General features: G+C 35.0%; 1 protein-coding gene across 1 annotated transcript in view; it reads right to left on the reverse strand.

Moving 5' to 3' along the window:
• LOC138804428 (inactive N-acetylated-alpha-linked acidic dipeptidase-like protein 2) overlaps positions 1–27,013 on the reverse strand; it is a gene marked incomplete at its 3' end in the record, with an annotated part of 713,471 nt that overhangs the window by 295,929 nt on the left and 390,529 nt on the right. The window lies entirely within an intron of this gene.

A 27,013-nucleotide genomic window follows, 5' to 3' on the forward strand; every position in this document is an offset into this window, starting at 1 on the left:
TCTATATTTTGACCATACTCTTAAAGATTTTAGAAAGAAGGACATCAGTTAATAACCTAGTATTGAAAAAAATCATATAGTATAATTTATTATCTCTATCAGGTAATTTAGTTGAAATATGGGCATTAAAGCAAAACCAAATCATGCCAAGATGAAGTTTATATACATATGTGAGTGTGTGTGTGTGTGTGTGTGTGTGTGTGTGTGTGTGTGTGTGTGTGTGTGTGTGTGTGTGGTAAGTATATTAAAATATCCTGGCTTCAATGGTTTCATACTCTTAGCCATTGAGTGAGTAAAACAACATATTGGAAATCTTTTATTTTATATTTTTTGTCAGTCGTGGGGCTTGAACTCTGGGCTTGGGTGCTCTTCAGCTCAAGGAGTGCACTCTACCGCTGAAGCCATAGCGCCACTTCCGGAAATCTTATTTTTTAATTTATCTATTCTTTTTACTAAAGTATCAGTTTGACAATATTATCAATATGTTTTGCATAGAACTAGGTCCATTTTGTAGCAGATAATATTTTAGTGGCTATAGCTTTGAAGTTGAAGTCATGAAGAAAGCCAGGAAATAAGAACTTAATAAAACGAATTTTATTGTAGTTTTATGGTTGGATGATGGGAGTATTGAGTCTCATCTTAACAAAACCTGAATTTCCTTAGCATGCGAAATATCTATCCTTATTCACAGAAGTCCTATTTTTAGCCACTGCAATTATAAAATTGCTGTTTGCAAGTCTTTCACATCTGTGTTGTCATTTTTGCATGACTTATGTAAACTCATTTACTGCCAAAAGCTACTGCAAGTTATAATATTAGAGAATACATTTGGAAAGGGATTCCCCAAAGCCTTGTTAGAACAAGAGTTATTTTTTTAATTAGGTCACAATGAGAAGTGGAGACCTTGTTGGGTTGGATAAAGTCAGCAGTGAATTGTTTAACTGCCCAAATGATAAGATTATAAGAACTTTATCATAAATCTTGTTTTCTGTTATTTCTTAGGTTTAACTACTTTGCAGAAATTTATCTAGTTAATCAGTTATATTTACTAGAACCTGATTATTATATAGATAATATTGTGTGAATACAGTTTTGTGCAGATTCATTAAGTGTAACTGAAAAAAATCAACATTAGATTGGTTTATAACAAGAACATACTTTTGCTAACTTATGGTGGTTACAGTAATTGTTTCAGATTCCACAAAAGGATATGGTCTTCAGCAGTTTTCTTATTATTGCTTTTATAATGTTAAAACTTATTGTAGGCTAATATATTTTGTAGAAAGCAGACATGGTATTTAGAATTTTCATGAATTAACTTACTTGTTTTGATTTGGTTTTAGCTTGGAAATGCAGATCTTTAATATTAAATAATTGTGTGTGTGTGTGTGTGTGTGTGTGTGTGTGTGTGTGTGTGTGTGTGTGTGTGTGTGTGTGTGTGTGTGTGTGTGTGTCTGTGTGCCAGTTCTGGGGCTTGAATTCAGAATCTGGGCATTGTCTGAGTTGTTGTTGTTGTTGTTGTTGTTGTTTCATTTTGCTCAAGGCTAGCACTCTACCACTTGAGCCACACCTTTACTTTTGGCTTTTTGGTCATTAATTGGGGATAAAAGTCTCATGAACTTGCCTGTCTGGGCTGGCTTTGAACCACTATCCTCAAATCTTAGCATACAGAGTAGCTAAATTTCAGGAATGAGCCAATGGTGCCCAGCTTATACTATAATGAATTAAAAGATTCTCTTGCTTAGAAACACAAATATAAAATGTATGTTTAAGACTTCTGATTTACAGGTTGGAGAGGTGGCTCATTAAAATACAGAAATAGTGGGTGAACCAATTGGGGAGTGAAACCCACTAGACACTATGTGGGAAATGAATGATACCTCTTTGAGGAAAGAGCAGCGGGAAGGAGAAAAGCGGGGAGAGAATGAGGGAGGGGGTGATAGTATTCAAAAGGAAATGTACTCATTACCTGAGTCAAGTAACTATAACCCTTCTGCTCATCACCTTTATAATAAAATTTAATAATAAAAAAGAAAGAGAGGATAAAATATCTAGAATATTAAAATAATATAAAATTACACCTACAAAGCAGGAAGAATTGGAACAAATTTAATTGGAAGCAAATGTCTGGAAATCCTATCCCATTAACTAAGCTGGGTGTGGTGGCTTACACCTGTGGTCCCAGGTGTAGGTAATATGTAAATAGGAGGCTCCACAGGCAAAACACACAAGACACTATGTGACACAAAAACCTAAAGCACACAGTGCTGAGTGTGTGGCTTGTGTGGCAGAGTAGCATGAATTCAAATCCATATGAGATAAAATAAAAGCATAACAAAAGTTATTTCACTAATTAAGCAAAGCAAATGGTCACAAGCAAGAGACATTTCGTTCTAGAGTGCTGACAGTTTATTCAGAGTTTATGTCATAGTATTATTGTCCTAACAGACCTCAGATAATTGTCTTCAAAAGCATGGAAAAATACTCATGTCCAATAGGATGAGACTGTAGCTTTAAGTGTAAGAAAATCAAGAACAAAATTCTTTTCTTAATCAGTTTTATATTTTGATTTATAGATATAATTTAAAATTTCCTTGAAACATTTGTGAGTGATTTATTCTATAAATATTCAATGTGTAGTCCCTAGGAACTATAATAACCTTTAAAATATTTACAGTGCAGTTATAAAATTTGAGCAATAACATATAATAAATTTACCTAAATTATAGTCAATATTCAAGTTTTGTAAAGATGAAATTCTTCGTTTCTTGTTTGAGGACAAGGGCAAGCCTCGTGGTGAAAGTGAGCTCATTTCCAATTCACTCAGTCAAGTCTTTGTGCAAATATTATGAAATTAATTTTATAGATGAATGAATGCATTGGAAAGGGCTAAGATTCCTCCAAGGTCACAAGTTGAGGCCAATTAAGTATGAACATGTTTGATTTCAAAGCTGAACATTAAGTGTTAGAAACCCTGCCACCCTGCTTAATTTTGTGACATATTGAAACAAAATAACCCAATACATATAATTCATTACTATGGTGAAATAAGACTAAATTATTTGAATAACCAAATCACCTTTGAAAGTTCAAAATTCTGCTCATGTAATATATATTTACCTTCCAGTTGCCGTTTATTCTCATTTCTATTTCACAAAATATTTTGATTTATACTTATCAGAATCATACTAATCTACAGATATTGTATTTAAAATATTTAAGGAATTAAAAGTCTGTATTATTGAGTGATTTAAGTAATTATGTGAAATGTGTGTTGTTATATAGTTTATATATGCAATACATATTCATAAATTAAAGAAAGTAAAAGTAATTAAAAAAATTTTAGGCCAGGCACAGTTCCTAGACATAATCCTAGATCAAGGGGATTGTAGTTTGAGGTGACCCCAGACAAAAACAATTAGTGAGATCCAATTTCAATAAACTAGATGGGTTGGTATTTATAATTGTAAGTATTCAAGGAGTACAGTTGTGTGATTGTCTCTACAAACCAGCCTAGGCAAAAATGGGAGTCAATACTTGAAATAAAAACTAAAACTAAGGTCTAATAGGGTAACACGAATGGTCTTGTGGAGCAAGAAGAAGGCTCCAAGTTTAAACCCAGCACTGCCAGAATAATTCTGTGTATCTATTACAATTATAATATTAAATTCAAAGTGTCATGAAAGTATCCATTAATTAGCACATATATACTCCTTAACATATGAGTTCATTATTTTTAAAAGGCAAATACTTTTTTCTATTTTCTAAGGAACCACTGAGCTATGGAAATTTCTTAATCTCTTTTTATAGCATTCTACAGTGACTGATTGTTATACATAAGCTTTTATGGAAAGGTTTTATGAAAAAGTTTCCCTAAACAAATAATGTGACTGGTAACTCAAAGTAGTAATTTAAAAATCTTTGGTGTTGGTTAGGAATTAGACCATATTGATTTATGTTAAAAATAGATTAAAAAACTATCTTAGATACTTAAAATACATTATTAAATCAAATTCTGGTAAGATTAGTAAAGATATGTGAATATTAGTACATATAATCAATATCATCTCTTAAACATACACTACACATACAAGAAGCACACATACATTCATATGTTCATGACTTTACTAACATATTAGGATGTTGTTCCCATGAAGAAAACAGATTTTGCAATTAAAATGAGCAACATACTGCAAGTATTGGAATCAGATATTAAATTAGGTAAAATGTGTGTGTGTGTGTGTGTGTGTGTGTGTGTGTGTGTATGTGTGTGTGTGTGTACACTAGTTCTAGTATTCTAGTACTGGGTCTTGAACTCAGGGGCTTTGCTCTTGCTTAGGTTGTTGATCAAGAATGGCACTCTTATCACTTGAGCCATTCTTCCACTTTCATCCATGATTTTAGATAAAATTGATATTTAGTAATAGTCATGTTGTAGATGAAATATACAATAATGTCCCCTTTCTCAGCCTGTTCTGTATGCTATTGTTGCTATGTCTTTATGTTTACTTTTCCCATCCCTTCCTGTTTTGCACTGATTTTTTTCTTATTATTAGGAAAGGATATACTTAAAGTAAAAAATGAGTGTCTTATTGTATATCAAATAATTCAAACTCAATAGCCTATAGTATCATCTTTCTCAAGAGTCAAATTAAAGACCAGAATAACCCAGTGGATATGGAAGACAGGATGAGTATTATCTGATTTTAAGACCTCGCTAATACGTATTCTACATGAAGAAACAAAGGTTTATCTGTATTGTGGCAATGGAGAGGGCAGAACCAGGGCTGACATATTACAGCAGATGTGATTCTCTCAACCCTCAATATTTATTGGATGTCAACTGCAGCAGAACTGACGCATCATATATTTATGTGATCGAGTAAATTGCTGGAAGCAAATTTTCACATTAAGATGATAAACATAGCTATTAACAGAAATCAGGGTCTACAGTAATCAGATCCACCACAGCTAATTAATCTTAGCTCTGTCACAAAGATTCCTTGAGATGGGATGATATCATAAACTATAGGTGGCACATTTCCTATGATGTTGCCTTCTATCACCTGTGTGGCAAACAGAAAATGGACAGGCTGTGTGACCAGGATTAACTGCATTTGCATCTTCCTATTTCATAGGGTACAAACATGAGTGCCTTGTAAACTCCATTTCCTTTTCCATCACAATTCTAAAAGTAATACAATAATTAATGGTCACTATGAAAATTAAATATGACCAATTTTTCCCCACAAAAGTTACAACTGACTTTAACCAGATGAAAAACCAAACAAACAAACAAATGTGAACCCTATTCCCTCAAGAAAGAGAAATGACATACTGGTAATTTAAACAGGGATTTTTGTTAGCACAGACAGAAGCAACAATGGTTAATTCTACCTCATTCACCCATCAACCAGCCTTAAACTTAAATAATTTGATTGAAAATTATATAAAACATTTATTCTAATAATGCATATATAATTTTCCTTTGATTTGTTTAAGAATAGAAATATGTTAAACAGATGTTTTCCTGGAGTATACTTGTTGAAAAATACAAAATTGATATTTCTGACAGAAGGCCAGCCCATTCTCCTATCTTTTACTAGTATGAATTGAAGGAGTTCATCCATCCTCTATGTCTCATGGAGAAATTGCTTAATCTCTTGGTTCACAAACCTATCACTTCGGTATGATACCATTCTGAAATTTATTTTTTTCTTTGTTTATTTTTTTTCTATTTTGATTTTGTTACTGACAGGTAAAGTGGAATGAAGAGATATGTAAATGATAAATTCTAGAGGAAAAATCATCTTCAGAAGCCTTTTCTCCTATTACTCTTATTTTAAAAAATTTTCTACGTACTAAAAATGTTTTGACACAATTTGAGTCTACAAGTTATAGTTCTACCAATAATTGAATAGTTCCTAAATTTTTTAAAAAATGAAAACTCTCTTATGTGTTTGAGGACAGCTTTTAATGCTCTCCCCAGACTTCTTTGTTCTGATTTCATAAGTCACAATTGGAAAATTAGACATATTTTCTATTGATTGTTTTTGTATTTCAATTTTTTCCTATCGATTTTAAAATAGAGAAAATCAAACCAAACTGAAAAATTACCAATTAGTAGTACCTAGCAAAGATAATAGTTTCAGGTTTTTTGGTGATATAGCTAGAGAGATTTCATCAGAAATACTTTCCAATTATCTATATCTTCATAAGATTAATTCTGTAAGTTCTATGTATTGTTTTTTGTTGTTTTACTTTGATGATATTATCTTGATATCTCATGATCTTTCTTTCTCTCTTGATATTGGCCTAAATTATCAATATTCTCCTATAGAAGAAACTTAATGATATTTTCTTATGATTCTGAAATTTAAAAAAAAAAACAAGCAGGAAAAATTCAATTATAGAATCTCCAGTGGAAGTGGAATGAGAATATATAGGTATTTATTAATAAGTACTTTGTAAGCTGGGTGAGATGCTTCATGTCTGAAATCCATGCTACTCAGGAGGCTAAGATCTGAGGATAAAGTTTCAAAGCCAGCAAGATTAGGAAATTCCCAGCCTGGCCTTGAACTGTGATCATGGTACAACCTCCTGAGTATCCAAAATTTTAGGCATGAGCCACTGACACTGAGCTATACATATATTTTTAAATAAGTTTTTTTTATTGTGAAAATACTGTATAGAGGGGTTACAGTTATGTGAACAAGGTTATGAATACATTTCTTATCAAGCCTTGTTGCCTCCTCCTTTGTTTTTCCCCTACCATCTCTTCCTTCCCATCTCCATAACTACTCTCCCTGCCACCCCCGCCCCCACCCCCGCCTAAATTGTAAAGTTCATTTTTTTGACATTGCATCTTGTACGTTTAAACAATTGGCTTTTACCCTTCCTCTCCCCAAATTAGACAGACATCAAATACAGTGCAAACAGGTTATACCGTGGGGGAGGGACATACAAGGCAACAACAACAAAAAAAAACACGCTGTACCTTATAAATGCGTCAGAAACAATAGCAAGAAAGAAAAAAAAACCACTTGTGTCCTTAATTTAGGGATCATTTCGCGTAACATCATCTTATCTGACCTTTTCTGCTTGTTTCAGACATATACTAGTTATTGCAAATGAAACCATGGGACCTATGTTTCTTTGGGCCTGGCTTACTTCACTTAATATAATTTTTTCCAAAGTGTAAACTTGTTCAACCACTTTGGAAAGTAGTATATAGGTTCCTCAAAAGAATCCACATAGAGCTCCTCTATGACCCAGCAATCACACTTTTGGGCATTTACTCGAATGATCACAAACAAGACCACACTAAAGCTACCAGCATGATTTTGTTTATTGCAGCCTTATTTCCCATAGCTAGGATATGGAACCAACCCAGATGCCCCTCAGTAGATGAATGGATCAAGAAAATGTGGTATATATACACAATAGAATTCTATGTCTCCATCATAAAGAATGACATTGCCCCATTTGTTAGGAAATACATATATTATTAAAAGTTGAAAAAAAACTAATGAAAAGAAATAGAGGACAAATGACTGACCCTTAGTCCTAAATATATATATATATATATATATATGATATAATATATATATATATATGATTATACTACATAGACATGTGTGTATGTATAGCATTATAATTCATTTGTTGTTAACTATTCTACTCTTTCAGGATCTGTAACAGCAATGAAGCCAGTCCAAACCAGAGATGCTCCCAGCAGGCACTTCTGAGTTTCCATTAAACATTCCTTATGTCTCTTACCAGTTCCCACTATGTTCCACATATCTATCACTCCTTGCCCAGCTATCCCACACAAGCATGCACCCTAAGATGATTCTTAACAAAATATTCATCCACATTTCGAAGTACTAAATTCTTCTCACTCAAGATAAGATTTAATGACAACAAGTGCCTGAATAAGTTTAATGAGCTCAGACATAAAAGTGTCCTATGATTTCAGCAGACATTCTTCTCTGGAAACAAATTCCACACTGATTCACATCCAGACTTCTTTGGTTCAGGGCCCTGAGGCAACATCATCCTGGATGTCAGTAATCTAATGAAAAGTCAATTTGGCTGAAGAATGATTTAGCCTATCCTAACCATATCCAACTCAGTGGTTGGTTTTCACCCATTCATTACAAGGAGGAAAATAAAGTGATATTTTACTCCTTTAGTCAAATTAGATTTTGGACAGTGGCTGAATGTCAAAATTCTCTGGTTAGTATGCCTGATTGCTCAAGAGCAGAAACATATAAGACATATAAGAAGACCTCTCCACAGAGAACATGTCTTAAAACCATTTAATCATCTCTCCTCCCATAGTGGCTAAACTACATTAGTGCTGATGGTTAGATGACATACTTTTAAACATCTCTTGAAAATCCTGCCTTATCTCCCACCACAGTTTCAAATTCTTTGAATATGTATGCAGGTCTTGGGATTTGAACTCCGGGCCTAGACATTGTTCCCGAACTGTTTTCTCAGGACTAGCAATTTACCATGTAAACCACAGCTCCACTTACAGTTTTTTGGTGCATAGTTGGAGATAATAGTCTCAATTTCCAGCTTGTGCTGGATTTCAGCCACCCTGATCCTCAGATCTCAGCCTTCTGAGTAGCTAAGGTTACATGTGAACTGCATACACTGGCCATTAATTTTAGTTGAATTTTTGTTTGTTTGTTTAAATGAGCTCAACACTGAAATCTATCTTTATGTATTCATTAGGGTTTTTTTCACATTTCTTTTCTTATCTGTATCTTTCTCATTCTGAGCCATTTGAGGAGAATCTGAGTGTTTATTTATTTAGATGCAAAGGACCATTATCAAAGCTACAATACTGGTAGAGTCTTAAAGTAAATTCATTAAAACAAGCAAATTTCCAAACACTTGGATCAGAAAGGATGCTGTGCTTTGAATGGAAACCCCCAGTTTCTGGCTCTATAGAAAGCACTCACCACCTCCACTTACAAGAGGATTTTTGTGAACATGGGATCTGCTTATAGGAGATAATATATCTGAAAGAAAGCTAAAATTTGCATAGCCATTTAAGAACTGTTTTCTATAAATCTCCAGTCAAATCAGGAAGAGTTCCTTACCATACTAGGAAGCCAAAATAATAATATGAACATTTCTCAAGTAATTATAAAAGGGTAAGAATTCAAAATTCTGGCTTTACAAGGAAAAAAATAGGTCAATATAAAAATCTGAACAAATGGCCAGGCACACACCTGTAATTCTAGTTACTGGGGTTGTCATCTGGAGGACTGAGATTTATAGCTCACTCAAGCAGAAAAGTCTGAGAAAGTTCATCTCTAATTAACCAGCAAAAATCCAGGCTGTGGTTATTGATCCAGTAGTAAGAGCCAGCCAATGAGATCAAGGACTTGGCACTGGAAAAAAAAATCTTGACAACATACTCACGTAAATTCAGTGGTAGATTTGATCTCAAATGCTACAAAACTAATCATAATTTACAGATGTGAGATGTGTGGTAGGAAGTTTATTTTAAAAATGCAATTGATACAAATATATACATAAAGGACAGTCATGTCAGAATTATGAAGAATTCTAATGTCCCTAAGTACTTTTGTTTCATCTATTCAATTACCTTAGCCATAAAAACCATCCAAAGAACACTAAAATAGCATTATCCTGATATAGACTGCTTTTTAAAAAAATAATATATATATATATATACATATATTACATATATGTATATATATATATATATAATTTTTTATGCTGGTACTAGGTTTTGAATTCAAGGCCTCTTGACGTCCCTTAGTTTTTTGCTCTGTCACTTGAGCTACAGCTCCACAACCTAATTTTTGCTAGTTAGTTGGACTTTTTTTCCTGGGATAGCTTTGAACTGAGATCTTGAGATCTTAGCCTATTGTGTAGATAGAATTACAAGCATAAGCCACCTATACCCAGAATAAAAAGAAACATTAGACAAAATAAATTTACTGTGTGGTCTTCTTTGTGAACATTTGGGTAAATGCCCAAAAGTGGGATTGCTGGGTCATAGGGGAGCTCTATGTGGAGTCTTTTGATGAACCTCCATACTGCTTCCCAAAGTGATTCAACAAGTTTACACTCCCACCAACAATGGAGTAAGGTTCCCTTCTGTCCACATCCCCTCCAGCATCTGTTGTTATTAGAGTTCTTGATTATAGCCATTCTAACTGAGGTGAGCTGGTATCTCAATGTTGTTTTGATTTGCATTTCTTTTATGGCTAGAGACGTTAAGCATGTCTTCATGTGTCTATTGGCCATCCTTCCTTTCTCTTCAGAGAAGTTTCTCTTTAAGTCTTTAGCCCACTTATTTATTGGGCAGTTGTTTCTTTGAAGATTTGTTGTTGGGGGATTTAATTTTTTGAGTTCCAGGTATATTTTAGATACGAGACCCTTCTCCGTTGTATGGCTAGTGAAGATCTTCTCCCAATCCGTGGGCTTTCTATTGATCTTGCTAGCTATGTCCTTTGCCATGCAGAAACTCTGAAATTTCATGCAATCCCATTTGTCCAACCTTTCTTTGATTTGTTGTGTTTCCAAATGTTCACAAACAAGACCACACTAAAGCTACCAGCATGATTTTGTTTATTGCAGACTTATTTACCATAGCTAAGATATGGAACCAAGCCAGATGCCCCTCAGTAGATGAATGGATCAAGAAAATGTGGTATATATACACATCAGAAAGAATGGCATTGCCCCATTTGTTAGGAAATGGAAAGACTTGGAAAAAATTATATTAAGTGAAGTAAGCCAGGCCCAAACAAACATAGGTCCCATGGTTTCTCTTATTTGCAATAACTAATATATGTCTGAGTCAAGCAGAAAAGGTCAGATAAGTTGATGTTAGGGAAATGAACCCTAAGATGTGTATTCAAATGTTTTTTTTTTCTTTCATGTGATTGTTTCTAATACATTTGTAAGATGATTTCTTTGTTGCTTTGTATGTCCCTCCCCCATGGTATAGCCCCTGCTTTCACTGTATTTGATGTTGTTGTAATTTGTGGAGGGGAAGGGACAAAACAAATCATTTAAATAGGCATACAGGTGGACCCATTGCAACAATGAGACTACAAGTCGTTATGTTGAATACAAACTTTACAACTTTGGTGGGGGTGGGAGGAGGGTTGAGTGAGGGGGCGGGGGACTATGGGATGGGAAAGGGAAACAAAGGTGGAGGCTATAATGCTTGATAAGAAAAGTACTCTTTATCTTGCCCATGTAATTGTAACCCCTCTATAAAGTATTTTCACAATAAAAATAAATAAATAAATTTAACTGAGTTTATTTGAGCCCAACAACACCCACATTTGAGAAAGTGCAGGCAGGCATGATTTATTTAGCACAATGAAAAAAAATGTTGATTTCAACTGAGAGGAAAAGCAAAGCACTTGTTTCATTATCTATGCCTAAACATTTTTCTTAAGTAACTAAGGTCCTCACTTTTAGAGTCATCACATTTACATCTTTTATAATCAATTATAGTAGGAAAATGATGACTTCAAACAGAAAGAAAAGCATAACATACTTAACAAATGTGAAAGAAACTTTTAAAGCCTCAATGAGAATTTTTTATGAGTTTTCATCAGTTATCCCATGAATGAAAGTATTTGTAGCTACTTTTCTTTTTGCTTCCAGTGCATTTATTCTATCTTTCCTAAAACTCTTTGACTCTGATTTACTATTAAGCACTTTGTACTATTTTAGTTTTGCTAAGAAAGATAATAAAGTATCACAAACACTGTAAAGAAACTTAAAATTGGAAAATACAGTTTCTGAGTAGATCAAAAGATTTCTAGATAAGATTAATAAAATAATTTCGTCCCATAGTTATCCCACCTTTTGGTTATTTCAGAATTCATTGTCATTAAAAATATTGAGGAGAGGGAAAAGGGAGATGATCAGTATGAGACAGATTAGGTACATTGTGAATATGTGTGGAGATATAACAATGATGCCCTGTGACTACTATATGTCAGTAAAAATACACTGAAAGCAATAAAATACAAAAATTTAACTATATAGAATTTCTCTCCACACATAATTCACATAAGTTGATAAAGACAAACTCAAATGTTTATTTTCTACATAAAAGATAAATACTTAAGCCAGGCATATCACATATGGGATTATACAATTTCCTGTAAAAGTCCTAAAAATATTCTCAGTAAGGAGCCAGATACTGGAGGTTCACACCTATAATCTTAGCAACTCAGGAAAAACTAACAAAAAGCCAGAAGAGGAGCTGTATCTCAAGTGGTAGAGTGTTAGCCTTGAGCAAAAGAGCTCTCTGAGACAGTGCCCAAGGCCTGAGTTCAAGGCCCAAGACTAATACACACTTGTGTGCACATGTGTGCCTGCACATGTACACACAAACACACACACACACAAATCTCGGTAAGGAAAGATTTTAAATTGGTATAGAAGTTATTGTTCATGATATAGTCTCCATAGAACAAGGACGATTCCATTTGAAATGACATCTATTTTTACTAATTTTATTTTAAATTAAAAATGTTTTAAGCTTAGAAAGTTTATGAAACACCACCTAAAGTTTGATATTACCAAAAATATAAATTAATGCAGAGTTAAAGCATGTCTTATCCCTAACAGGATAGAAATATTTTTATTATATCACAAATATAGAGTAGCATCACCTAGTCCTGCTCTTACTTCATTATAGGTATGTTTCCATTAAAGACAAATTATATATATATATATATTTATATTTATATATTTACATATATATAAATATTAGAATAGTTACTAATTTAACTCAAATTACAAGACTAACTAGTCTTATAAACTAAGACCTGGAGGCATGATGTCTTAGAACTGAGCATTCTGCCTGTGTTCCACATGATGATTCATATGGGGCATTTATACAACAACTGTATGAAAATTATCTTTCTATTAAAATTATTAAAAATTATTTAAAAATTGATGTGGGTAATTTACATACTTACATATATTGTGTATATTATTATTATTATTGCCAGTGTCAGGAAATTAACTCAGCACCTCATGCTTGCTCTGTGTGATTGCTAGCTTGCTTGCTAGCTAAGCTGGTGTTCCATTTCTTCAAAATGCCTACAGTCCTGTTTTGTCACTGATTCCATTGGAGATAGATAGATTCATTCAGACTTGTCTGCCCAGATTGGCTTTGAACCTCAGTCTTTCATATCTCAGGTTCCTGAGTAGCTAGGATATCAATGTAACAGGAGTGAGCTACTAACATTTAGCTGAACAAGCTAAGTTTTATTTAAAGATAGAATTAACATTAATAAATTACAGAAATTTAGATTAAAACAGAAAGTTTTCATTGAAAATTAAAAAGTAGACATGGCTTTCTTAAAAGAAACTATAGCTTATCCTTAACTGTGAATATTAATCTCTATTTGTTTGTTAGAACCACAACGTATCTCTGAATGTAATAGAAAGTGTTTTCTAATACAAATAACTTTTCTAATACAAAATTGACATAAATATGGAATTATTCCCACAATAATTGGCATTATTAGTGTTGTTCTTTAAAATTTAGAAAGATTGTTATAATATATAAGGATTTACAGATTTATTAATTTAAGGAAAACTCACAAGAAATTGCTATACTGAACAAGATTACTAGATGCATTCTGAAATGAAATGCCGGACAAAAGCTATAAAATAAAATGTATACGTAATCATAACATTAATATATAATTAATCTAAATTTATAAAATTTAAAATGAAAAAGTCATAGATAAATGTAACATTTTATCTATATTGATATTTTTCAAATGATCATTAAACCCACAAAAACTTCATTCTTAAGTATAAAATATATCAGTTATAAAATCCTAAAAGCATTTAATGCAAATGTAGTAAATAGATAGTTATTGTTAAAACAATGAACAAATCTGAGGATCATAAAATAAATTCAAAATCTGATACAGTATATTGTGCAGCTTTAATTTTCAATGCACAAATTTTAAGAAGAGGCACTTTTTTTACCCAATTTGTAAATATTCAGTAGTGTTTTCCTGAAGAAGTACTTTAAATCTACTGCCAGCTGTTTTATAATTATGGATTGAGAAAATCAAACTTCTGTCTAGTACACTTATTCAAAGTTTCCTTAGATTTGTAATTTATTTATAAGTGCATTAAATATCAATGAATTATTCATTCTGATATAAGATTGTACTAGGATAAATTATTCTTATTACTTATATGAACATTATTTCGTTTTTAGTAGATTAGTCCAATTGAAATTAGTAGATAAATTAGTAGATAAGTGCTCAGTTTGAATGCTTCCTCTGTGTGTGTGTGTGTGTGTGTGTGTGTGTGTGTGTGTGTGTGTGTGTGTGTGTGTCATGAGGCTTGAACTCAGGGTCTAAGCACTGTCCCTAAGGTCTTTTGCTCAAGGATAGCACTCTACCACTTTGAGCTACAATTCCACTTCTGGTTTTCTGGAGCTAAGAGTTTCACGGACTTTCCTGCCCAGGCTGGCTTTGAACCATGATCCTTAAGATCTCAGCCTAGCTGGGAGTCTGTGGCTCATGCCTGTAATCCTAGCTACTCAGGAGGCTTAGATCTGAGGATCACTGTTCAAAGCTAGCCCAGGCAGGAATGTCCGTGAGACTCTTAGCTACAATTAACCACTCAGAAAACCGGAAGTGGCACTGTTGCTCAAGTGGTAGAACGCTAGAGCTGAGGAATAGCGCCCAGGCCCAGAGTTCAAGCCCCATGACCAACAACAACAAAAAAAATCACAGCCTCCTAAATATCTAGGATTACAGGCATGAGCTACCAGCACACAGCTTTGATGCTTTCTTCATGGATGGATGTTTTTAGAGCAACTGTGAATATAGTCTTATTTATAATAATCATATAAAATGTTATAATAATAAGAAGATAGAAAAAGAAAGTAGAACCATGTATAGTGAATAATAATTGGACATTTTTTGGATTCCTTTCAAGTTTTGTTAGCGTAGAACCAAGGTTTACTTTCATTTATTTATATATTTTATAAATAAGAGAAATAACTCCTATAAAATATCCATGTAGCACTGAATGGAATTATATGACAATTCAGTAAGCTTTTGGTTATTCCAAATTGATAGTCTTCAATTAAAAATTCAATCTCATAATCATCTCAGATAAATCTGAGTGTGAAATAAAATAAAATGCAAAGGTATATTAAAAAAAACATTGTTTTCTTGCCAAGATTATCTGCAGAGAGGTTACAGTTATATGAGTAAGGTAATGAGTACATTTCTTGTTGGGCATTGTTATCCCTTCCTGTATTTTTCTCCCACAATCCCTTTCCTCCCCCACCTTCTTCACTCCTCCCCCTCCTACAAAGTTGTAAAGTTCATTTCCAACATAGTGTCTTGTGAGTCTTGTTTCAGCAAACCTAGATTTTGATTCTAGAATGTTAACCTTTGAGCACATGGAAATAAATTTGAAAATGTAGTATGGTTTCCCTCACTTGCAATAATTAGCATATGTGTAGGAGAATTTCATCAGATGAGCAGAAAAGCTCAAAAGCTATGTACATATGACCAAATAAGATGAAGCTAAGTGAAATGAAACCCAAGATATGGACACAAGAAGTCTTTCTTTGTTGTTCTTGTTTTTGATGTATTATGTGATTTTTTTTATTAATAAGTTCTTTTATTGTGAAAATAACATACAGAGGGGTTACAATTACATGAGCAAGGTGATCAGTACATTTCTTATCAAGCATTGCTGCCTCCTCCTTTGTTTCCCCTTCCCATCCCTGCCCATCCATCTCCCCTACAACCTGCCAAAGTTGTAAAGTTCGTTTTGCAACATAGCATCTTGTATCTTTCAGTTTTGCAATGGGTCCATCTGTATCCCTATTTAAACAATTTGTTTGTTCCCTTCCCCTCCACAAATTATAGCAACATGAAATACAGTGAAAACAGGGGTTATACCGTCGGGGAGGGACATACAAAGCAACAAAAAAAATCACCTTATAAATATGTTAGAAACAATAGCAAGAAAGAAAAACCATTTGAGTCCTTATCTTGGGGTTCATTTCACCTAACATCAACTTATCTGACCGTTTCTGCTTGCCTCAGACTTACACTAGTTATTGCAAATAAGGGAAACCATGGGACCTATGTTTTTTGGGGCCTGGCTTACTTCACTCAATATAATTTTCTCCAAGTCTTTCCATTTCCTAACAAACGGGGCAATGTCCTTCTTGTCATTTTTGTTTCTTTTGTATGTTCTTCCTCCTATGGTATATTCCCTGTTGTCACTCTACTTGGTTTTGATACCCTGCATCTTCTATAAACATTTGTCTAATTTGGGGAGGGGAAGAGGAATAACAAAATGCTGAAACAGGGACATAGGATGACCCATTGCAACACTGATACCCACATGACACTATATTGGAAATGAACTTTACAACTTTGGGGGGCGGGTAGGGGAGGTCGGGGAGGGAAGGAATAGTGGGAGAACAACAATGGAGGGGGTAACAGTGCTCAAAAAGAAATGTACTCATTGCCTTACTAATGTAACTATAACCCCTTTGTGCATCATCTTCATAATAAAATAAATTTAAAAATTGGTTAAGTTAAATGACTATATCTTAGATGCTGTAATGAGTGCTTGCATGTAATATTTCAATTAATTGTACTATAACTTTATCTGATAGGCAGTATTATAATACTGCTGGAACAGTATATCGTACTCTAGCTTTCACAATAAACTTAAACTTAATTTTGGAAATGTATGCTATTATTGTGTAAATGTAGTATTTCTAATACTTAGGATATTCTTAATAGTGTGTATAACTCTACTTCTAAATTAATAGGCAGAGCATAAACAAATTGAAGAACATAAAAATCTAAAGCAGAAATATTTTTAGGTCAATTTTAATGTTCATTTTATTAAAACTTAAGTGCTATTTCTTTTAAAAATTCCTTTTTTTTACCTATTTAGAGCTGTGCTACTCTACACAAAAAGGTCAACATTTTCCTATTTCAATTAATGCTCCATGATAACTGCTTATCCTTAAAATAATGCAAAAGTGCAATCTTTACACATATTTTTCCATATTCATGTATCAACAAAATCTGCGATTATCTGCTGTGGTTTTGGAAGCTTGAGTAAGGCATTAGATTATCCAGACATTAAGTTTATGCCCTTTCCTCTTTAATACCTCACATACACGGAGTGTATTAAGAATGTATCATGAATGACTTTACAGATGTAATCCTGACAGGATCTGAAAGTATGGGTTATTTAAATAAGTGTAGTTGAGATTTCTAAGACAATCTACATATCTATGATCTGTAAGGATAGATCAGATAACCATCAAGCTGAAAGAAGAGCTTGGTCAAGAGTCTGTTGCCAACATTCTTGTGTCTTGCAATGTTATGTTTTACTATTCTGAACAAGAGCAAACACAGAGCAGAACTAGAAATTCCCAATAAGGCATGGAAGAAATGAGCAAAGCTATAATGTAGAAAGAGACGGTCAGTGTTACCATGAAGTGCCTGCCACAGAGATATCTATCTATGGTGGGAAGTCCAAAAAAGTAATGTATAGCACTTAGTATTTCAAGTTTTATGTGCCATATAGCATATACAAAAATATTTCTCAAACACAAACAGTGGGGAAAATTAGAATGGATTGCCTGTTCTTTCCCTCCCTCCGTCTTCCTTCCTTCCCTCATTCCTTTCTTCTCTCTGTCGCTCCCTCTTTCCTTCCCTCCTCCCTCCTTCCTCCTTCCTTCCTTCCTTCCTTCCTTCTTTCCCTCCTTCCTTCTTTCTTTCCATCCTTCCTTTCTTCCTTCCTTCCTCCCTTTCCTTCCTCCTCACCTCCATTACTCTCTCTCCTTCTATCATTCTCTTCTTTCTCCTACTTCTCCTTCTTTCTCATACTCCTTTCTCCTCTACCTTCCTTCCTTCTTTCCTCCTCCTCCTGCTTCTTCCTACCCTGTCACTCTCCGGCTTTCATATTTGTCTTGGTTTATATTATCACATTTGTTTATGAGAAATGAAGTGTTTAGTGCCTTCTTTTATGATAATAAATTTTCATTCATTCAAAGGCATTATTTATGCTAGATATATCATAGTAAGAAATATGTAAAATTCAACCCAAGACATGATGTCACTCAGTATAATTTCAAAATTCTCAAGTGGTCTGAAAATATAATGGAATAGATTATCATGTAGAGTTAATAGAATACCATACCATACACATGACTTCTAAATTGCATAGTTAATTTATGACAAACTTGGAAAATTTATAAACACACTTTCATTTGGTCCTAAGGCATGACCCACACTTGAGTATTATGAACAGGATGTGAAGCATTCAATTAAAATTTTTGCTCTAAATTCACTTTCTGAAAGTCTGATTACTAAGTGGCAGAATAAATGACAGCATAATGTATTTTGGTTATCACCAAGATTGAAATTATATTTAAACCAAAATATATTTTATAAGCATAGTCATTTTTGGACTAAATAAGAGACAAGTCAGGCAGTGGGGATGAGAAGGATTTTGCTCAATACTCACAGCAGATTTAAAAGCTTTGATATGCATTCAACTACTATTCCCTATTTTGTGTTCAGGAACTGACTATATTTTCCATGGTAACTGAACAGCTCTGGCATCATACTACCACAAATTTTGGAGGCATTGTTGTTTTGTAACCACTTCTGAGGAATAAAATGCCTCATTAAATTATTTATTAAATCAGCATAATTTTTTAAATAGCAAGATAACATTTGCTTTGATTTTTGTACATATGATGCCCCAAAATTGATCTTAAGAAAGAAATACAAGCATGCTTCCAAATACAGAATAATGCCTAAAAGCTTCCTTCAATGACACAGATACTGAATTAAACATTTGTTTGCATCTGAAATATTCCTAGGATGTTACTTAAGGAAATCTGCTAGATTTCTCTCTGCTAGGGAAAATGGAGATTCATTCAACATTTCATTGGATAAGTGTCTTGTTTTGTCTGTGCTGTCCACTGAACATTCATTTGAAATCTCACATGAAGCTGTAACATTTATATATACCCATTTATCTATACTCATATATCATGAGTATTTTATCCTCAAAAATATCATTTATTTTGTACACTTTTTCAGTCATCACAGATTTTCACTATTTATGAAGTGAATGCTTCCATATTTTATTTGTGAAAATAAAACTAAATCAACTTTTAATTCTATGATATCCATTCTACCAAAGAGTACATTTCAGTCAGCTATACTAAAGATCTCTAATGTATGGGGAGGTATTGAGTTGGTGCTGTACCACTTGAGCCATATATCTAATCCTGATTTTTTGGTGGTTAACTGGAGATGGAATCTTACTTTTTCTATCTGAAAATGTCAAACCTCAATCCTCCAGGACACAGTCCTGAGTTAGCTTGGATTGTAGGAATGAGCCACCAGGACTGAAAAGAAAATAATAATTGTTTTGGGTGCAGCTATCTCATAGGGATTAAAGAAATGTGGGTATACACAAACACACACAAATATAAAATACAAAGATGGGAATAAATCAAATCTAAAGTATAGCTCAGCAAATATCAGTATGCAAATGCCTGAGTTTCAGATGCAGTGTTTCTCAGCAGTTACTTAAACGTGAGGGCTTCTTAAACAACTTGCCATTGTTTATTGATTGAATATTGATCATAAATGTTTAATATCTAAAGACAATTCCTCCATAACTTCTAAATTTAGTGTTCTCAACTTAAATATTTTGTGGACTAAATCATGTTTAAATTTAAATAATATGTAGAGTTCCTCCCCCTTCAGTACTGAGTTATGAATGAGGGCTTTGTGCTCTCTAGCCAATGCTTTTGTTATTTCTTTTTCAGACAGTACCCCTATTTTTTTCCCCAAGGATATCTTCACATTCTGATTTCCTACATCTTCTCCCACTTGGCTGGGATCACAGGCGTACATCATTATGCTCAGTGTCATTGGATGAAATGGGGGTCTCACAAACAGTTTTTTTTAATCCAAATTGTCTTGAAACATCCATCTCCCACCCCCCGTCCTCCATAACTACCTCTGAGGAGCAGGGACTACAGGTGTGAGCCGCAGCCCTAAGCCAATGCTCCTCAAACGAATGTACTAATTGGACAGACACAATCTACACATATGAAAGTATACACATAAACAAGAGTCCCCTCCCTCATTTCCCACTTGGTCCTCTCCAAAGCATTATCTGCCTAAGCATGCTTCCTGAACCTTGCTGGTGGAGAGTGCCAGATAATGTACAGTGATGTAGGCAAGCCTAGGCATAGATCTAAAAGGCCTTTGTTTTTCAGGATTCCTATTTATATTAAAGACTCATCTGGTGGATAAATGGGCTAGAAATATTCAATTTGTAAAATATTGGTTTGGGTTCCTGGGTGAGTGAACTTATTATTGTGTGTGTATATGTCTGTATAAAATATAAAACAAGGGGGTAATGCGGCAGGGTGGGGAGAGGGTAGATGGGAAGGGATGGGAAGGGGAAACAAAGGAGGAGGCAACATGTAATTATAACCCCTCTGTATGGTATTTTCACAATTAAAAAATATATAAAACAAACACTAGTATTTATTAATGTGTAACTCTGTGACAGCATGTTCAGGAGTGTTCATGGTATACTTTATTCCATTTGGAAATTTGTGACAGCATTTGTAGATTTTAAGTACAGTTTCACTTTGTGCAAATGGCATCATCAATTGTGATGTGTATTCCTTTGTAATTTTATTGAAAGTAAAGTTGACTCCTCAGGATATGAAACAGTGTCCACCTTGAAGTGGGATTTACTTAAATTTTAGTTGTCATAGAGGAAACAATATTATTACTGCTTTTTTTGTGACATTACAAATCAGAGAGAAGTCCAATGCTTTATTGCACTGTGTGTGTGTGTGTGTGTGTTTTTTGGGGGTCCGGTTGTGGGGCCTGAACTCTGGGCCTGGGCGCTGTCTCTCAGCTCTTCAGCTCAAGGCTAGCGCTCTACCACTTGAGCCACAGCGCCACTTCCGGCTTTTTTCTTTTTGCTTATATGGTGCTGAGGAATCGAACCCAGGGCCTCAGGCTTGCAAGGCAAGCGCTCTACCACTGAGCCACCTTTCCAGCCCGTGTGTGTGTGTGTGTGTGTGTGTGTGTGTTTGTGTGTGTCTATACTAGGGCTTTATTTTTGATTCTCAGTAATCTCCCTTATCTTTGCTTTATAGCTCAAGGCTGGTGCTCTACCACTTGAGCCAAAGCTATATTTCTGGATTTTGGTTGGTTAATTGAAGGTAAGTGTCTCATGGATTTGTCTGCCTAGACTGGCTCTCAACCACAATTCTCAGATCTTAACTTCTCAAGTAGCTAAGATTATAGGCCTAAATTACCTGAGCCTTGCTTTAATCCCATTTACACATTATCAGTCTTGTAATTTGTAAATTGTGAGGAGCTCAGGCTCTGCTTCACTAGGTCATTTTTTTTTTTTTTTTTTTTTTTTTTTTTGTCGGTCGTGGGGCTTGAACTCTGGGCCTGGGCGCTGTCCCTCAGCTCTTCAGCTCAAGGCGAGCGCTCTACCACTTGAGCTACAGCGCCACTTCCGGTTTTCTGGTGATTTATTGGAGATAGGAGTCTCATGGTCTCTCCTGCCCGGGCTGGCTTTGAACCGCGATCCTCAGATCTCAGCCTCCTGAGTAGCTAGGATTACAGGCGTGAGCCACCAGCGCCCGGCTGGTCATTTTTTTCTTGAGAGAAATCTGAGACAATGAGGACAAAATAAAAATATCTAGTCCAAAGTATGAAGAGTTAAACACCCTCCTGCAAAATAAACTGCTCTGGGTACACACCTACAACTGACTTAAATCCTGCCTGCTCAAGTCTGAGCTTAAGGAAATTAGCAAGAGTGAGTTTTGTTGAACTTGGCTAACCTTTCTGCACAGGCTGTATGGATGTCAAGCTCTAAGCCTAAAACCTACATTGTGCTTTATGGCCAGGCTGCACACACAGGCTTTTCTCATCAATGCTTTCACAGATTAAAATAACACATATTCAAAATTCACAATAAAAGTAATGAGCTCTCCTCCTTCTCAGATGTAGGTTATTCTCCCCATAACTTTAAGAAATAATTTCACCACACAATTATGCTTACTCTTTGCTCTGTATATTTCACATACAAAGATCTCTCCCAAATTTATGTTGAATTATTATTTAGTGACCACTTCACTGCTACAATACCGATCCAGGGGCATGCTCACAGACCAAGGGTTCATTTAGAAGAATGATTAGTAGTTTAGTTTCATGGAGATGGCGATTGGTCCACTGCCTTTTTGGAGTCAATTGCATTGCCTCACTTTTGAATCTGGGCTTGTGGATGTACTTGATGGACAGGTGAGGTGAGGCTAACTCAATGGACACTGTGCTGTCTAATGCTTCTAACCCAGGCTGTCTTTGCCTTCACCACGTGAAGGTATATTCATAGATCCAGCGTCAATAAGCTCCCATGATTCTTTGGGAATCCATAGAAACTAAACAAGACTAGAATGGACCTTAAAGGGGAAATTGCCTTGGGTCTTCTGGATGAAAGATAATACTTGTTTCCAGAGAGGGCTCTGGAAGAGCTTTGGTGTAGAGCTACTATTCAGTTATACAAAGGGGTTACAATTCTCTAAGTCAGGTTATAAGTCTAATGCTTCTTGGTCAATGTCACCCCTTCCTTTATTCTCTCCCATTTCACCTCTCCCATCCTTACCCTTAATATACATAGTTCATTTTTAACATACATTGAATCAAATGACCACATTTGCTTGTTCTTCCTCCCTCCATTCATGAAAGCCCCCTCTCCACAAAAACTTGTTTCCACTTCTTGTATCCATTTGGATAAAGAGTACATTAGTTGTTCAGAGCCTCTATACCTTTGGATTCCTCCCCCCATCCTTTATTCAGTTTATTTATGTATATACGTATAAAACCATGCACACGTTACCATACCAAGTAGTATTTTAGATCTAGTTTCCACATATGAGAGATAACATGAGCCATTTTGCTCTGTGATTCTGGCTTACTTCACTTAATATTTTTTTCCCCTAGGTCCATCGATTTCTGTGCAAAGGACATAATATTACACCTCCTAATGGAGAATACAATTCTATTGTATATATGTACACATTTTTCTTGCACTCATCATTTGTAGGTCATCTGGACTGTTACAATAAGTCATTTCATTGTAAATATGTCAAAGGATTTGATAATGTGAAGATCTTCTGGAGGAACCACAAAGAAACGTGCTTTAACTGATAAAATGATAAGCTTCTATCTGATGCTGTTGGTTCATGCCTGTAATCCTTGCTACTCAGAAGACTAAGATATGATGACCATGGTTCAAAGCCAGCCGAGGCAGGTAAGTTCCTAAGACTCTTACCACCAATTAACCATCAAAAAGCCAGACGTGGAGGAGTGATAGTGTGGTAGAGAGGTAGATTTGTTCAAAAAATCTCTGTGACAATGCCTAGGCCCTGAGTTTAAGCCCCAATACTGGAAAAATACAAAATTACAGGACAGGATTACAGGTATAAGGCACTGCATCCAGCCTGTACTTGAATTTTTAAAAGCTCTTTTCCTGCTAATAAACATTGTAGAATTTATATAAATGTAGGCAGATAGGAAGGAGACGTAGAAGGAATCTACAAGTCCATCTCTGTAGTTCTACTAGACACAATATTGTAGTAACTGACAGGTTGAACAAGCAAATTCCACATAATGTATGTGAGTCCATGTAACTTTGTTTCCCAGTGTTCTCTTCAAAATATCTAGATAGGAATAGATTTTTTTCAAATGCCTCAAGGAAAACTTGTTCTGTCCCATTATTTTTCTGATTATTGCTAATAATCCATTGCTATGTAAATCTGTTGGTAATACACACACACACACACACATACACACACACACACACACACACACACACTCAAATTGACTCTCCAGTCTAAGTAAGCAATTTGAATGACTCGTCTCCTATTGTTATACAAACTCTCCCCTTAGAATTTTCTCATGTTGTCCTTGTAACAGTTCACATCTGTTGTTGGAGAAGGAATATATTCTGTTCTATTTCCTTCCCTGTGTAGTTACTATGCTACTACTTCTCTGAGGTTGGAGAGAAGTTGGAAGTTCAGTGCATAGGGTTTTCAGATTTTACTTTTTGAAGTCGCATGGATGTTGGCAGATGTCTTTGGGTGTCCGCTGTGTACTTGGTAACTAAGTGAAACATTCCCTAGGCAATTTCCTTGCTCTGGATAAATGCAAGTGTAACCTGTGTTGTCCCTGCCTCAAACATCAAGCCTGGAGCTGAAACTCAGTGCAGAAGGAAGAAGAGCTGAAATCCGCCATCTGTCACATGGACTTCTGTCTGGGCCCACGGACACTTCTGAAGAAAAGTCTTCTCCCAGCTCAGGAATGAAGGTCAATTCCAACATATCTATGAGCTATTTAATAAACTTTTCTCTTACCCGAGGTTTCACATAGTATCACACATCAGTTTACCACTGCACAAGATCATGAAGACCTCAGTGTGGTTTCATGGAAGCCCCAGTGTCACTGGCCAGTTAGTTGCCTGTATAGCTTTCTCCCAAATTCCTCTTTATAAAATCTCCCTTCAACCTGGTGCTGTTGACTCACGCCTATAATCCGAACTATTCAGGAGGTTGAGATCTCAGGATCGAGGTTCAAAGCCAGCCCTGGCAGGAAAGACTGTGAGACTCCTATCTCCAATAAACCAGGAGAAAACCAGAAGTGGCGCTGTAGCTCAAGTGGTAGAGCGCTCGCCTTGAGCTGAAGAGCTAAGGGACAGCGCCCAGGCCCAGAGTTCAAGGCCTACGACCGACCAAAAAAAAAAAAAAAAAAGCCAGCCCAGGCAGGAACGTCCCTGAGACTCTTATTTCCAATAAACCATTCAAAAAAGAGGAAGTGGTGCTGTGGCTCAAGTGGTAGAGCACTAGCCTTGAGCTGAAGAGCTGAGGGACAGTGCCCAGACCCAGAGTTGAAGCCCCACGACTCAAAAAATAAAAATAAAAATAATTTCTCCCTTCATCTGCAAACTTTTTTTACCCTGGAGATGAGAGACACACTGAACCATATTATGGCTTACATAATTCTTTCCTTTGAAATTCTGATGTTTGATAGCTGATATCAAACTAAATGTATACTCATTATCTTAGAATATCAGCTAAAATTTGACCTTAGCATGTCCATGATCAATATATTGATTTACTGGAATATAATGGAGACAAAGCATGCTTGTGCATGTGTGTGTGCACATACACAAACACACACACACACACATACACACACATCTGGAAGATTCAAGGTCTGAAATAAGATGCCTAGGTAGAAACATTCCTTGTTTCCTTTAACTAGTAAGTATTCTCCAACCCAGTCATTTGTTGTTTTTCTGCTTTAATTACCTTGACTGTAAAATGAAGATAATAGCCCTGACCTCAACAATACGGTTATTGTGAATGTTAATGAGATAATATATGAAACTTACTTAATAAATTATAGCCTCCGTTATTAACAATGTTTTCATCTCAGGCAATAATGCTACAATCCTTATTATTAAAATTATAAATGTTCTCTTTATAATGTGTTGGTTTGGCATGTAAGGATATTCATGTGCCATTAATATTCTTTTGACTATTGTATAATGTTCAGCAGTACAAAAGTACAATAATACTCAATGTTTAACTGGATGCATGTATCATTTCTGATGTTTATCCTGTCAAATATCATTTTCAACTGATTTTTATCTGTGAGAATGAACTAAACAGGAAGTTTTAGATCAAAATATAATTATTTATAAAACATAAATTGTATTGAAAAATTATTTATCAAAACTAATACCATTGTATACCATAATGCGAAGATTGATTATCTTAATGTTCTGGCCAGTTTAGTACAAGGCTCTGACTGGAATATAAGAAGATTCTTGAAAGATAATTGAAGGCATTTATAGAATGCTTTTTCCCAACAGAGCACAAAAGAGTTCCACAAACACTTCTGAACCTGGGAATGAGCAAGCGTCATTTAAGATTGTATAAGTAAGCCAGGCACTAGTGGCTCTCACCTATAATTCTAGCTACTCAGAAGTCTGTGATCTAAGGATGGAGATTTAAAGCCATCCTGGGAAGAAAAGTCTATGAGTCTCTTTTCTCCAATTGACCAGCAAAAAAAAACTGGAAGCCAAGCTGTGGCTCAAGTGTTAGAGTGCCAGCCTTGAGCAAAAGAAAATTAAAAAGCTCAGTGACAACATATAGGCCCTGAGTCCTAGCCCCAATACTGGCACAAAAACAAGAAAAACCAAGATTGGAAAAGTAGAAATCCATTCTAACAGAACAGCAGAGTTCCAGAACATAACTACACTGGCCATTCTTTTCAATTGAGAAGGAAACTGCAGTTAGCAGGAACATTGGTGATGTGGGTTGTGGTGACTCATGACTGATATGCAGATTGAGTTCCCTTAATTATTCAAATACTTGTAGCAATTAGTGGTTAAAAAATCTATTTAAATAAAGTAAATAAAAAATTTGTTCTTCCTTAGCTTATTATATTTTCATTAAATTTTTGACCACGGTAACTGTGAAGTGATACAGTTCACAGTTGATAAAATCAATCACAAGGGAGTATAAATCAGCTAAACACTATTTTACAATAGAGCATATGGTATGTAGTCAGTTTTGACATTAGATGAGAGGCCTTACGTATATCAAGAGAAGAAGATACTTAGGCTCTCTTTTCAGCATTTCTGATGGGGACTATTATGAGGAACATGGCCATGTAATTCAGTTCTCACAAAGTAATTAATACCCTGTTTAAGATACCACCTTTCTTAAGTTATGTAGTCATCAAGACTTCTGTCAGAAGTATCTAAATTTAAAATACACTATTTGGGAACAGCCTGTGATACTCTCTGCCCATTTGTCTTTCTCTCTCTTCCTCTCTCACAC

The sequence above is a fragment of the Dipodomys merriami genome, unplaced genomic scaffold (genome assembly GCF_024711535.1).
Source record: "Dipodomys merriami isolate MVZ:Mamm:240054 unplaced genomic scaffold, mDipMer1.0.p SCAF_363, whole genome shotgun sequence".
Taxonomy (NCBI): domain Eukaryota; kingdom Metazoa; phylum Chordata; class Mammalia; order Rodentia; family Heteromyidae; genus Dipodomys; species Dipodomys merriami.